Genomic DNA, 16001 nt, shown 5'->3' on the forward strand with positions numbered 1-16001 from the left:
AAAAAATTATAAATTATCAAGGGTTCATGAGAGAGGGAGGGTAGGGGATTGGGGGAATAGAGCCGATACCAAGGGCTCAAGCAGAAAGAAAATGTTGTGAAAATAATGATGGAAACATATGTGCAAATGTGCTTGACACAGTGGATGTATGTAGGATTGTGATCAGAGCTGTACATCCCTCAGTAACATGATTTTTTTTAGAGTGAGAACTGTAGATTTATGATTTCAATATTGGGCAGCTGCCTAGCCGCTCACCTTAGAGAGAACCCTGACTGCATGTGCCGGTTTAACAACTGGTTAACCAAATTCCACAAGAAACCTAGTTGTTGGTTCTGCAAAATGGTATCACCTGGCTCAGGGCCACCACTGGCTTTAACTCTGAGAAATAACTAGATAAACTCCATCAATGGACTCTGCTTGGTGATGTGGAGTGAGCCACAGCGGGCTATCAATTCCTAACGTTTCTTCTTTCAGTTACACGGCGTGGCTATTTATCTTCTACCTTCCATCCTAGGCAGGATAATTCTTCATTAGAAGAGAAATGTCTAAGAGATTATTGGGGCATTAGAGAAATAGAATATCAGTATTGTTGCTACAGTTCCAGCAAAGCAAGGCTTCAATGTGTCTCTATGCTCAGTGGATGGCACGTTCTCTCAGTACTACACTTGACTGAGTCTTGTTCGGATGTCTTCAGATAAAAGGCCCCATGAATGAGATCCACAATTGTAAAAATAATTTAATTTAAAATGATTGTTACAAGGCTGGTCCCAAAGAAGTAGAAGTGAAAGGTGTCTCCAATGTCCAACTTTTCCAACATGCTATGTTGTTGTTAAGTAGCATGCAGTCAGTTCCAACTCAGAGATCCTATGTACCGCAGAAGGAAACATCGCCGGATCCTGTGCCATCCTCACAATGGTTCTTATGCTTGAGCTCATTGTTGCAGCCACTGTGTCAATCCATCTCATCCAGGGCCTTTCTCTTTTTCCCTTGTTAAGAACCCAAGGATATCCAAAGATACTGTGGCAGTTCCATAATCTCCTGTCAATTTGAAAAGGGGTGGGTCTAGCCTGTCAATCAGGTCGCAGCTGGATTACCTCATTTGGGGGCACGAAGGAGATAAATAGCTCTCTGGAAGCAGGAGACAGAGACTCTCCCTGTGACATATTGCTGTTGACAAGCCACTTGGAGCTGCGTTGATAGAGCCAGAGCTCTGGAGCTAGAGGAGCCACCTAGAGACCCCGCCAATACTGAGATACTTCCACCGTCCATATGTCCAGTTCCAGTCTAGGATTTCCTCTTCAGACTCATGCAACACATGAAATGATGCAGAAGGCAGGAAGATCACAGGCCAGTGGGTGGAAAGTCTTGTGGATCCAGTGGTGTTGTAAGCATCTCAGTGCTGGCAGGGGTCTCCACATGGCTCCTCCAGCTCAGGGAACTTGTGTAGATCCATGTGTCTTGTCAGCTTCAATGTCTCCCAGGGAGTAAGCGTGTGTCTCACCTCCAATGAGCTATTTATCTCCTTAGCACCTCCAAATGAGGTCATCAAGCTGCAATCTGATTGACAGACTAAACTTCACCCCTTCACTCGTAAGCCTCAAGTTGACAACAGATTATGTAATTACCACACCATCCAAACCTGACTTTCATTTCTCACCCCCAAAGCAATCAACATGGTTAAATCATCTGTGCAGGGTTACACGAGGCTGCTCTAAGTCATTCCTGTGAGTGGTGGGGTGAAGAAGACTTCTTGGAAAACAGGATGCAATCCTCCAAATAACCCTCCAAAAACTGTCTATGATGTTCTCTTTGTAGCTGTCTCTTATTACACAACCAAGAAGAAAGAGTTTGACCAGATGAGAGACAAAATTGTCCTTCAATCCCCTACATGTCATGGAAGGTTTAGTCAGAGAACTATAGACTACTAGAACTTACCGTATATACTCGAGTAGAAGCCGACCTGAATATCAGCCAAAGCACCTAATTTTACCACACAAAAAAAAACTGAACTAAAAATGTGCGGAACACTGGAAACACAGAGAATCCAGGACAGATGATCCCTTCAGGACCAGTGGTGAGAGTGGTGATACCGGGAGGGTGGATTTATATTTTTAAAATGTGCTGAAAAACTCGGCTTATACATGAGTAATATATGGTAACTGAAATTTAGAGAACCTAGTTCGCCAGAGATGCTGTGGGGAAATGAGGATGAAGTTGGTCACCGTACCAGAGATCTCAACTCTGTCTTCCAAAGCTTTTCGGTTTCCTAGCTGGGTGACTTCAAACAAGTCTTAAGTTTCTTCCTGTGGGGCATGTGCAGGTTTTTAGTATGTTGGCATCAGACACTCTGGGCATGTTTTTTCAGGGCCATTTGTTTGTACTCTACGGTCTAAATATGTACAAAGAACAAAGCTGTTTTATACCATTGCTTTAATACACACCATCATTATCACCTCTTGCCTTTCTCTACTGTATTTCCTCTCAAAGGATTTTCGCATGTATAGTCTTATTTTTAAATAACAACTCTGCAAAAGAGAAAGAAAGTGGAGTTCTTATGATCCCTATTCTAAAGACACACAAGCAAAATATCAAAAAGAAATGGCTTTCTCAAGGCTGGCAAAATCTCAGTCCCCTACCTTGGTAAATCATTCTCATCTCTGAAGGTCTGCCCAGGCTTCTTGGGGTCCTCACATGTGCATAACCGTGAATGCTGAGGGTATGCGGTCAGATGGTGTAGCTGCTACCAGCTGTCCTAGCTCCATTCTTTCTCCAGAGAACAGGCTCAGTGGTTCACAGGGAACAGAAACTAATGATCACAAAATGGGGCATTTCTACAAGAGGGCTCTGATGAGGCTTTAAAGATGAAGTAATTGAGCTGATAAAATAATGAGCCCTAAAGTGGACAATAATATTGAGCTCTAAAGCGATAGTAGTATTGATTCTCCCGCTCAGGCCCATAGGGAGGATTAGCTCACAGGCAATTTCAGAACCTTGCAATGAAGGAACATGAATAATAACATATTTGAGAGTCCCTGTTTCCCCTTTGAGTAGTTATCTGGAGGTCATGATCACCAAGGTCTGCCTATATTCCTTGTGCAGTCCCATTTTACTTGCCTCAATCATAAGGTGAAGACTTGCCCTGTTTTAAAAATAAAACCATAGCAGATAAGTGGGCTGCTGGTAGAAAACCAGACAAGGGAAGTATTGCTGGATGCTTTTAAGAATTCTGACTAGATGCAACCCTCTTGCCTGTGGTCATAGAGAGCATGGTGGAAGAGTCATGCTTAGAAGAACAGAGAGGGCCAGGAGGGACTCTGCCAAGTTAGGGATTTATTTTGTGGGGTATTGATTTTGTGGTTCGGATCTGAAATTCCTCTTCACTTCCATTAGGAAAACATCAGCTCTCCCCATCCCCAACTTCCAGAGTCGCTCTTTGTGGAAAAGATATTATAGGCTGTTTTGCCAGGTAATTATTAGGGAATAGAGTCGGTGTTCAATACACGCTGATTGATTGATGCTCTGGTATTGCTATATACATCATGAGCTCACTCCTAAGCAAGCTTGTCCAATACGGTAAGGCTTTGCGCTGAGCCATGTGCTCTCTGTCTCAGACCTTTTGTGTGTGTGTGGGGTGGGGGGTGGAATGAATGAATGAATGAAGTGAGTTATCCACAATCACACAGCTCAACAGCCTCAGAACCCAAATGGCCCCAGAGATTCCAACACCATGCCTAGTTAGAATTCCTTCCATTCTGCTGCCCTGACCACCAGTCATGTTTCAGTCAATCACAAGCCCTTCAGAGGGCGAACCTTCTATTATTGTTTTCATTTTCTCTGTTCTCTAACAAGCTCAGATAAGCAATGCTTGATCATTCCAGGAAGTCCATTGTGCTAAGGGTTCTACTGCCTGCTAGCGTCATCAGGAGCCAAGTCCAGCGCCGGAGCACCACAAAGATTCTTCTGGTGGACACCTGCAAGTCACCTTTCACGCAGAAAAGTGGTGAGGTTCCCCTTGGGATGCTAGGTGCTTACAATTTCTTCAGGTCCTCCTTTCTTCAAGGTGTTTTAAAGAAACTATTGAAAAGTTTGGAAAGTGAAGCAAGATGCCTTGTTATTGATCCAAATTCTGGCAGATCGGACTCAGCTACTTTCTTCATCCCTTCCACCAGCGCTAAGAGCTAACGAGGGATTCCAAAGAATTGGACTATGAACAAATGGGCCAAGGATCCCACCTACCCAGCCAGCCCACCCCCCCTTCCCATGCAGGGGAATTTAAGATTTTGTCCTAGCTGAGGTCCCCTTGCCAGAATGCCAAGTGCAGTCTGAGTTTCCCCCTCTCCATTGCAGACTTTTGCTTCAACTACTATGTTTGGCTCTTCGGTGCTGTATCTTAATAGAAGACAACAAGCAGCCGTTGAATATTCACACAATGAGAAGAGCTGGGTTTAGCCAGCAATTTGGCAGATAACACAATAACAGTGGCCTTGAAAAGGCCTGCTATGGGGGCTGGGATCTGGATGTGTCTGCAGCAAAAAAAGTCCTATACTTCGTGTCATCCTCTGCATAGAAAAGGGGTCTGGCTATATTGCATCTTATAAGGACAACAGATATGAAGAGACAATAAGATAATAGTAATAGCAATCTGCTTGTGTGTTACAGAGTTTGAGGTAAAATCATACAGACCTGAATGTACTTATTTCCTAGCCTTTCTTTAGCAGATTTTCTTGCTTGGTTTCTATGGAAACTGGTAACTGCACATAAGCCAGAGACACTCAATAGTCTTCCCTGGCAGATATGTCCACTTTAGATTTCTCTACTCTAAGAGATCATATGTTGTAACTACTAAAATAAAATTTTTAAAAATACTAATCCATACACTGTACTCTCAGATTCATTACTGAGGATGTCAGTATATGGATAGTTACCATTTACTAAGCACTTTCTATGTTCCAGGACATAAACTAAACAATTAAATACCTGGACTCATTTAATCCTCCAAATAGCCCTGTAGGTTTGCTTATCTGTCACGGTTAATAGGTGGGGTCAAGCCAGGAAAGTGAAAAACACTCTAGGTTTTTCGAGTGGAAGGCATTAAATATAGGGGAGAGCTTAGAGGCCAAGCAGCGGGGCTAGAAAGCAGCTCAAAGAATAGTAAAAATGGGAAACCGCTAATAACCTCCGAGTTGGACAGACAATAGGAAGAGGTAGTGCCCCCAGTGCCAACAATCCAAAACCATTTGGCAGAAGCTCAAGCTGTGCTGAGGCATCTGTGGAGGAGGTGAGACCATGAAATGAGGGACAGACTCTCAGAGGGACTCGGGAGGCCCTGAGGAGACAACACAGCCACTGCCCGTGTACCACCGGATCCAGAGAAAGCAAGAGCAAGCAAGGCTTTTCTCTTCCTGTGCTCTCAGTCTCCTGCTAAGATTGTCTGTGGGGTGAACCTACTTGAAAGCCAGAAGGCAAACGATTCTGGGAAATAAAGCCCCCTGTGATCCAAAGCCTTGTGGTACTGTTGGGGAGGTATTAGACTGCAAACCATAAAGCCGATGATAAACCCACCGGTCTCTCTGCCGGAGAAAGAAGAGGACACGCGCTCCAGTAAACATGTGCCATCTTGAAAACACCGTGCAGGGTTTGCTATGCGTTGGAATCAACTCGATGGCAGAAGACGGAGCTTCAAAGCAGAGCAGAGGAAGCACGGGGTGGATTTCAACGGAAACTGGCAGTTGACTATCAGATTATTACTATGCCCATTTCATGCAGGAGAAAAGTGAGGCTCAGAAAGAAAACGTCGTTTTCTGAGGACAGCACTAGCAAGGGAACTGACGATCTTGTCAACAATCCATGCTCTTAATCACCTTATGACATTTCCTGTAGAATAGAAAGGGGCTTTTTCATAAGCATGACATTCTTACATTACATGCCTTCACCCAATTTGGTCCTATTGATTATGAAGCCTTCATTTGTGGGGCTCAGCCCCGCTCCTACCTGCCCATTGGGTGGGATATAGGTTTTATTTGAGAAAACCAAAACCTCACTGCCATCAAGTCGATGTGGACTCATAGCGACCCTATAGGACAGCACAGAACTGCCCCTGTGAGTTTCCGAGACCCTAACTCTTTATGAGAGTAGAAAGCATCCTTCTTCCAAGCATTGGCTGGTGATTTTTAACTGATAACCTTGAGGATTGCAGCCCAATTCACTATGCCCCTATCCCACCAGACCTCCTATGTGTCTATACATCAAAATGATTCCGTCTGAACAAGGCCACTTGCTCACTGGCAGTAGGAACTTTGTGGGTAGGGGGACACAAAACCATTGAGTAAGCCGTGGCTAATGAGAACTAGACTGTGAACTGACCAGAGTGTCACCATGAGGTAATGACTGGGTAGGAGGGCTAGGGGGCAAGCAGGTAACAATACCAGGGTTCTATTCTTGCCTCAAATGTTTGGTCACCTATACTGCTAGCCTCCTAAGAGAAACAGATGGAGGGAATGATTTTAAAAAAAACTCTGTTTGCTTCATTTTCTTTTGGATTGGGGGAAAGAAGTTTATTTGGCTGAGTAAAACCTTAGTCAACCTTCCAGAGAAACGCTATCCCATCTAACAGCATAGTTATGTACACATTCATATTTTTAAGAGAAATTACTGGGAAAACAAGAAACCTTCCAGTACTAGGATTTTCAGAGACTGGGCAAGAAGGGGAAATGTGAGAGGATAAATGCTTCTATTTGTTTCCCTTCAAATTCATACTCTGCATCTGCTCATCGTTGTTAAATGCCGTAGAGATGATTCTGACTCTCAGTAACCTTATGTACATCCTGTGCTGAGTCTTCCTTACTTCCCTTGCTGTTGGAGCTCATGGCTGCAGCCACTGTGTTCATCCACCTCAGTCAGAGCCCTGCCTCATTTTCAATGACCCTCTACTTGACCGAGCATGACGAACTTCTCCAGAGACTGGTTCAAAAAGCCCTGGGGGTGCTATGGTTAAGCACTCAGCTGTTAAACAAAAGGTCAGCCATTCAAACCCACCAGTCACTCTGTGGGAGAACGAGGTGCCAGTCTCCTTCCTATAGTGATTTCAAAGCCAACTAAACCCCCTGCCATCGACTTGATCCCCACTCAGCGATCCTATCTAGGGTTTCCAAGACCATACATCATTACAGGAACAGACACCCCATCTTTCTCCCTAGGAGTGGCTGCTGAGTTTGAATCGCCCACCTTGATGTTGGCAGGCCACCACCCAGCCCACAGCATCACCAGAGCTGAGCCTTGGAAATCCTCGGGCAGTATTGCCCTACAGAATCATGGAGTTGGAATCAACCCAAAGATAACACGCGTAATGCATTTGCTAGATCAGTATTCATACTATTGCTATGAGTATTCAAATGAGTGAGAAGCAAGGGATGCTAGCTCATACTTCCTAAATGATCCAGAATACTTACTGTGGTAGTAACATAATCTGTTGTCAACTTGAGACTTACGAGTGAAGAGATGGCATTTACCTGTCAGTCCGATCGCAGATTGATGGCCTTGTTTGGAGGCACTAAGGAGATAAATAGCTCATTGGAGGCAGGACACACACTCAGTCCCTATGCGACATTCTTGTTGACAAGCCACATGGAGACAGACTGATGGCATTCAGAGCCTTGGAGCTGCAGAAACCACGTGGAGACCCCTGCCAGAGCTGAGATGCTTATACCACCACTGGATCCACAAGACTTTTCACCCACTGGCCTGTGATTGTTATGCATGTGTTTCGTGAGTCTGAAGAGGAATTTATAGATTGGTATCAGAAATATAGGCTAATACTAGACTCATGGACTTGATCTGGTCTGGGCTGGGATGTTTTCTCAATATTCAATTGCTTTTGTATATAAAGCTCTTTCTTATCCACAAGTGAGTTTCTATGAATGTGTTTCTCCAGTCAACCCAGATGAACACACTTATCCAATCAATAACTAACCCATGTTTCTGATCCAGTGACACCCTGGAAAGCATCTGACCCTGATCCCAACAGAGAAGCCACCTGCAGACTACTACAGCATGAGGGCGTAATCCTCTGTCATCCCCCCAAAGAGATTTCAACAGAACCACCGAAATTTAAAATCGATTTGTGACTGTCAACAACATATCCTTAATGACCCACCCACTGCCATCAAGTTAATTCCTTCTTATCATTGATATGAAATAAAAATTTTTTTTTTTTTGGTGATTTTCCTGGGTTTCCACCAAGGTTGGGCTCAGACTTTGTGGAACCTGATACTTACACAAATCTAGAGTCTTTCTTTAAAAAATAGAATTGTGAACATAAACGTGTATATGAGAATGATTATCTATTTAGAAAGTAAATCACAACAAATTAATTGTCTGAAAAAAAAATTTTTTTAATCATTTTATTGGGGGCTCATACAACTCTTATCACAATCCATACCTACATCCATTGTGTCAAGCACATTTGTATATTTGTTGTCCTCATCATTCTCAAAAAATGAGCTTTCTACTTGAGTCCTTGGTATCAACTCCTCTTTACTCCCCTCCCTCCTTGCCCCCTCCCTCATGAACCCCTGATAATTTATAAATTATTATTACTTTGTCATATCTTACACTGTCCGATGACTCCCTTCACCCACTTTTCTGTTGTCCATCCCCCAGGGAGGAGGTTATATGTAGATCCTTGTAATCGGTTCTCCCTTTCTACCCCACCTTCCCTCCACCCTCCCAGTATCACCACTCTCACCACTGGTCCTGAGGGGTTCAACTGTCCTGGATTCCCTGTGTTTCCAGTTCCTATTTGTACCAGTGTACATCCTCTGGTCTAGCTGGATTTGTAAGGTAGATTTGGGATCAACGGAGCTTGTGGGGAGGAAGCATTTAGGAACTAGAGGAAAGTTGCATGTTTCATCGTTGCTACACTGCACCCTGACTGACTTGTCTCCTCCCCACCACCCTTCTTATCTGACCAGTTTTATATTACACTCTCCTACATTTTCCTCACATTCTTCACTCATCCCCTTGTACAACAATACGTTTGTGATATTTTCTATAGAGACAACAGAAATGTATTTCAGTCTCTCGATAGTGGATCATGTTTGCTTTCCTATTGTTGCTAGTTCAAAAGAAAAAACATGTCAGTTTCACAACTCAGTTTTTTGTGACATGTCTTCTTAGAATTGTAGTCCAATTTGAGGAAACCTTTGCTAAATCTCTCTACAGATGACCTAAGATTTCAGAGCACTTTAGCTTTTCTTGGAAGATGATTAGAATGCTCTCTGAGTAAATCGCACTCACTAATCACTGGTAGTCCATGACCTTGTTTCTTCACACTAGCCGACGTGGCCCAGAAGACAGCCAGAATATTCCTGGATGCCACACCTAGCCAGACAACAACGTGACTGCAATCCACATCGATACACACGAAAACCCAGCCGCGTCTCCAACTAAGCTTCCTCTTTGGTGCTCCCCAGAGATGCCCCGAGCTGCTACAAAGCCACCGACACAAAGGGACAACGACAACGGGGAAGTTGGCAGCAAAGGGGGCAGCACTCTTAACTGGTTGAAGCTAAAATACTTTCCTCTTGTAACGTTCGAAACACACGACCATGCAGACACATTTTCCTTGCCCATCCCATTCGATTGCCTGGGGTCATTGAAGAGAAGGAGCCAGAAACGTAAGCTTCATTTGTTTCATGATCTATCTACCTTTATTTCATTATTCTTATCATTCTCATTTCTGCATTATGTGGGTACTACCTTTGTGGGTACTACAGAGGGATAATGCATACAGAATTCCAGGAACCTAACAGGGTCTCAATCGATTTACCACCATCATCATAACTGTACTTGATTCTCAAGAAGAGGTGAAGGACAGTTGGTGTGGTTTGGGAGAGCATTTGAATATTCAAGTTATTTGAAATTTGATTTGATGATCACATGATGATTGATGTAATTAGTGTCACCGAATTGTACAAGTGAAAAGTATCAAGTTGGCAAATGCTGTGTGTGGTAGTTACAATCATTGGTCAATTTGAGGATTAAGAATTAAGGGATGGAGTGTAGTCTGTCAATCAGGTCACAGCCAATGAGGCCTATGTGTGGGTATGGACTTCTCCTGAGAATTCTGAGAATTGGGGTATTTCCTCCTTGAAGGAAGGAGAGACTCTCTCTCAGCTACTTCCTGGGAGACATTGCAGCTGACAAGACACATGGAACTACACTAGTGCTTTGAGCTAGAGAAGCCACACGGACCTCCCCTGATGCAACCAGACCTCTGAAGCTGGAGAAGCCAGTAGAGATCCCTGCCAGCACTGAGATGCTTACAACACCACTTGATCCAAGGACTTTCTACCCACTGGCCTTTGATCATCTTGCATTAGGTGTCATTGCATGTGTTTCGTGGGTCTGAAGAGGACTTTGTAGATAGGTATCAGATATATGAGCTAATATCAGACTTATGGGTTTGGACTGGCCTGGGTTGAGATGCTTTCTTAATGTATAATTACCCTATATATAATACTCTTTCTTATATACATATGAGTTTCTATGGATTAGTTTCTCTAGTCTACCCAGACTAACACATTATGGTACCTCGGGAATGGGGTACAAGAGAAACAAGTTATACAGCAATAAAACAGTAACAAAAACTAATTTGATTATCTTGTTAGAACTTTAGATGTAACAGTGGTGAAAAAAGAGCGTGGTCTAGAACTTCAACTCTCTATTTGTTCAAGATGGTTCAGTTTCCAGAGATATTGGTAAGGTGACCTATCTGTGTCAACTTATTCTAAAGAGAAAAAGATATCTGGGGACACACAAACACAGAACATAGGTTGAATCTTTCCATCCTAGAATCAACTAGAAATATAGTTCTCTTCCTTATCTCATGGCACACCAACTCACTTTAGCCCACTGAAATCCATCAAGAAGAGGTATCAATGGGGGGAAGCGAGGCTCCTATCCTCCATAGAAAACTTCAGTGGAGGGAAGGGAGGGGGCAGCAGACAGGATCCTACAGCAGGCGGCACACACGCTTTCAGGAAGGCAGGCGTGCTGCCTGTCACTCTCCTTCAGCAGTACCTCACTGTCCTCACTCCATGCACTCAAGCACAGCCACAGAAGCAGGGCTCGCTCGCATTGCCATGGAAGGCAATGTGCCTTGATCATTCCTGCGCCCAAGCCAACAAGCCCCGCCATCTCCCCAAGCCTGAAACACCGTCCTTAGTCACGCCTCACGTTGAGGGCTGAAGGCCCCTCATACCATTGAGACTTGAATGCCCTTCCCCATGCATTAACACTTACATGGAAGCGGTTGCCAGATGTTCCGACCGGGGCAGGAGGGTTAAAGGAGATGGAAGTCGAAGGTCCCTCTTTAAGAAAAATAATGCATCATTACAATGACAAACTTGGGTATGAGAATGACTACTTAGAAGGAGAAAATAAATCACAACGAATTATAAAAACATCAAATAGTAAAAGCATAACAAAATCCAATGAAACCTTTTGAGATGTGACTTTCTGAAAATGGGGCAAACTAAGTTATTGAATGTAAAAATGACAATCTCATCTGTAAATCCTTACCTAATTCACAATAAAAAAATTTTAAAAAAGCAATCATTTGTTTTCTAATTGTTGAATTTTGAGAGTTCTTGACATATATCCTATGTATTTGCCTTTTGTCGAATAGGTGGTGTGCAAATATTTTCACTCAGTCTGTGTCTTGTACTTTCTCTTAATAAAGCAAGTATTTGTAATTTGAAAAAAAAAAAATCCAATGAAACCGAACATCTGTATACACCCAATTCCTTTTCTTTTTCTTCCCCAAACCATTTAATTAAGTGCTAATACAGAAATTATATCATTCCATAGTTCAAGAACACCACGGTATTGTACAGTATTGTAATTTTGAAACGATGAGTTTCAAAACATGTTCTTCCTTCTTGAACTCCTCGATATCAGCTCCCCTTTACCCCCCACCATGCCCCTACCACCACCACCCTGGAACCCTTATTCTACTTGTTGTCTCTGTAGGTTCATCAATGCTGGGCTTCATGTACCAAAAAACAGAAAAACACATAACCAAAAGTCAAGCGGGCTACCCGCAATGACAAAACACATCAGGGATAAACCCGAAAAACAAACAAACAGAAAACCCCACACACAATGTTGAAAACCAGACCAGGCCCAACATGTATCAAAGTGGGGATCGAGTGACAAGACTTTAACCATCCGAGTCAGGTTTATCATTTTGATCTCCTATAGTCACCTCTCCACTACTTTCTGTTTGCAAACCACTTTATTTCCATCCCTCCATGACGGATAGAGGGGACTCATCAGAGGCTTATTTCCTGTGTAGATCTCGCACTGTATCTTGGGCTTCTACTGTCAGATAGACACCTAATTTTGATAAAGGACAAGAACACATTAAGTGAGAAAGTGCCAGTCTTTTCAAAATATGGTGCTGGAAAAATTGGATCTCCATCTGCGAAAGACCGAAGCAGGACTGATCCCTCACACCATAAATAAAAATAACCTCGAGGTGGATGAAAGGCCAGAACTAGGACAATCGTCAATGAAAAAATGGGGACAAACCTAAGAGCCCTACTACAAGAAACACACTACCAAACATAATGAAAACCGCCCACGATACGGAAGACAAAGTAGAAGACCAAGACCTGAAAACAGGACATTTACGTGTGTCGATAGATTCCATCAAAAGAGGGAAAAGACTACCTCCGGATTGGGGGTGGGGAGGGAGATCTTTGGCAATTTCCCATTAGAATAAGGGCTAATCTCAAAAATCTATAGAAGACTACAACACAGCTCCACTAGAAAAACACAAATAATCCAATCAAAATGTGTAGAAGCCATCAATAAACAATTCATTAAAGATGACATCCAGATGGCCAATAATCAGAAGAAATGCTCGTGATCATTAGCCATAAGAGGAATACAAATTAAAACAATGACGAGATCCCACTTCACACCAGAATTGATAGCAAAATTTAAAAAACAGAAAATAATAAACGCTGGAGAGGATGTGGAGAGACTAGAACACACATATGTTGATGATGGGATAGTACCACTATCCCATCCACTTTCCCATGGAAAACAGTATGGTGCTACCGTAAGCAAATTCAAATAGAAATACCATAGCAATCTGTGATCAGTCTGCTTGGTATATATCCCAAAGAACAAAATACAAACAGATAAATGCACACTCTACTTTATTACAGCACTATCCACAATAGTAAAAAGATAGAAACAACCCAAAATCACATCTTTGGAGGAATGGATAAAGAAACTCTGGTACTTACCGCTCACTGGCATCGAGTCAATGCTGACTCATAGTGACCCGTTAGGACAGGGTAGATCTGTCCCTGTGAGTTTCCCCATGACTGTAACTCTTTATGGGAGGAGAAAGCCCAGTCATTCTCCCGTGGAGTGGCTATTGGTTTCAAACTGCTGACCTTGTGGATCACAAGCCACTACACCACCATGGTTCCTACGGTACATACATAGAATGGAATATTTTCTAATTCACTGCTATGGAATAGGCTTCTATTTATAGTGACCCTTTAGGCTAGACAGAACTGCCCCTGTGCATTTCTGAGACTGTAATTGGAATAGAAAGCCTCATCTTTCTCCCATGGTGTGGCTGGTGGCTTTGAACTGCTGGTGGTTCGGAACTGCTAAGTTGGGTTAGCAAATACAGTACTAGGCATCTCCAGAAAACAATGATCACACAAAATAACAATAATAATATGTAATTGATCAAGGATTCGCAAAGGTGGGAAGGGAGGGAGGGAGGGAGGGAGGGACAAAAGAGGAGCTGACCAAAGTCTCAAGTAGAAAGACAATGTTCTGGAAATGTGGATGGCAACCTATGTACAAGTGTGCCTAATACAATTGAATGATGGGTTGCTATGAAATTTGTAAGAGCCCCCTCCAAATAAAATGATTAATTAAAAGAGAAAGAAAGAAGGGAAACGGTGATGAAGCTGTCACACACCTCATGACCTGGATGGATCTGGAGGACATCAGCTCAGCACAGTTAGTCCGTCTCATAAAGACAAATATTGCCTGACACCATTACGAAAAGAAAAAAAACAACAAGAAAAATTAGTTTTCACACCCAAAGAAGCATGCGTTGAAGGCGATGGTGAGGCAGGGAAATGAGGGACTGGACAGTGAGTGGACAAAGAGAAAGGACAGGAGGCAGTGAGGGTTGGAATGGGGGGGGGAGACAGGGCCACGTACACGTAGGGGGGGTGGAGCTTATCAGGATACTGTCACTCTGCTGGTGAACTGGGATCTACAGCCATATTGGCAGGCTTTCTCCTGGGTGTGCTATACGCTACAAAAAAGAAAGAAAACGAAATCCTACCCAACTTCAAAAACATGACAAAAGCTAGGAAATAAAACTAACGAAGGGTGTTTGTTCATTAACTGCCTAACAAGCCTTTGCCATGATGACATTGCTATGGCGTTGACAAAATGGTCATCAGAGTAATACTTCCGCACCCCCACAGGGCTTTGCAGGTCTGGCTTTCTGCCGGGACCCTTTGTATCTCTTCCTCTTGGATGCGTCAGTCCCTGCCAGCAAACCCATACCTTTTCCTTCTACCCCACTGTCTGAAGCCCGTTTATAACAGCCAGGGAGCCTTTCCACACCCTCTTACAGTTTTCCACTTGTTTTAGAGAAAGACCCCTTTTTCACTTCAATTTATGAGTGCATGTCCTTACTTCCACTGCCCTGGTTGCTGTGTGTTGGCCGCATGTATGCTTGGCAAACACTCGCTGAATTTAAGAACAAATGCCAGTTTGGAATGACAAGAGAAGGCCCGGACAGAGCTCTGTGGACCATGCACCTCAGGAGGACCCTAGGAGAATGCTGGGGAGCTTAAGGAATGCCCAAGGGAGCTGTGGACCCCTTACAGCAGAGGCCTTCACGAGGAGAAGGAGAGATTCCGGAAGGAAGCCCGACCCTGAGCAATGCCCGCAGGCCCATGGCCGGGGCCACGTACTTGGGTTGCAAGCGGCAGCAAGGCAACTTACATTGGCTTAAGCAACAGGCTATGTTCAGTTTGTCGTGTGTGAAGGCCACTGTCAGAAAGGATTGGCAGTCCCAGAACCGAACCACTTGAAAATCCAGAAAATGCTTCTCTCTCTCCTTCTCGTACTCCATCTTCTCTTTCTCTTCCAACATCCTCGCGTTGGCTCTCGCTGCATTTCAATCCTGCTTGTGTTTCTATTTTAATCCCCTTTTCTTTTACATCAGAAGAGTTCTCTCTGAATTAGGAAACGATCTGCTAGCGGCTCCAGACATTAACCCTTAATGATTTAAAACTAAAGGAAAAAGAAACGAGCCTTCCACCTCCAATCAGAAGGCTCCATGGAAGGCGTCCAAGTGGTCTGGATTCTATTTGCCCACCCCTTGGGCAGTCACAGTGTCTAGGAGTGTGATCACATTCTTGGCCAGGCACCAGAATTAAAGTCCGAGCATGGCCACATGGAAGAGAGAAACACGAACTTTAGCGACTCGCCACTCTAGCACAGGCAGCATCCTGGGAAAGGATTTATTTTAAGGGGTAAAGGAAAGACTAAGAGACCACCTCAAGCAGGGGTCATGTTAAGATCAGACGGCAAAAGAGAGGTCCTCTGGGACTGCCTGGATTTTGCCCTCTTAGCGGCACCTCATCTAAGATCTTCTCAGCCCTATCGCTCCTGTGAACCGCGGGTCAGAGAAGGGAGTCTCAAAGGACAACTCCACTTCCTGTAACAATCAGCCTTGGACCAAACCCATTGTCATCGAGTCGATTCGAGTTCCTGGCAACCCTATGGAATCGAGTAGCATTTCTCTTTAGCTTTTCCAAGACTGTAAATCTTTCCAGGATGTCACCCAGTCGATGGCGACTCACAGCGACCCTATAGAGCAGGGTAGAGCTTCCCCTGTGGGATTCTGGGACTGTAACTGATATGAGAGTAGAAAGTCCCACCTT

The sequence above is a fragment of the Echinops telfairi genome, unplaced genomic scaffold, assembly GCF_000313985.2.
Source record: "Echinops telfairi isolate 266 unplaced genomic scaffold, ASM31398v2 ScPeMD7_2291;HRSCAF=2852, whole genome shotgun sequence".
Taxonomy (NCBI): domain Eukaryota; kingdom Metazoa; phylum Chordata; class Mammalia; order Afrosoricida; family Tenrecidae; genus Echinops; species Echinops telfairi.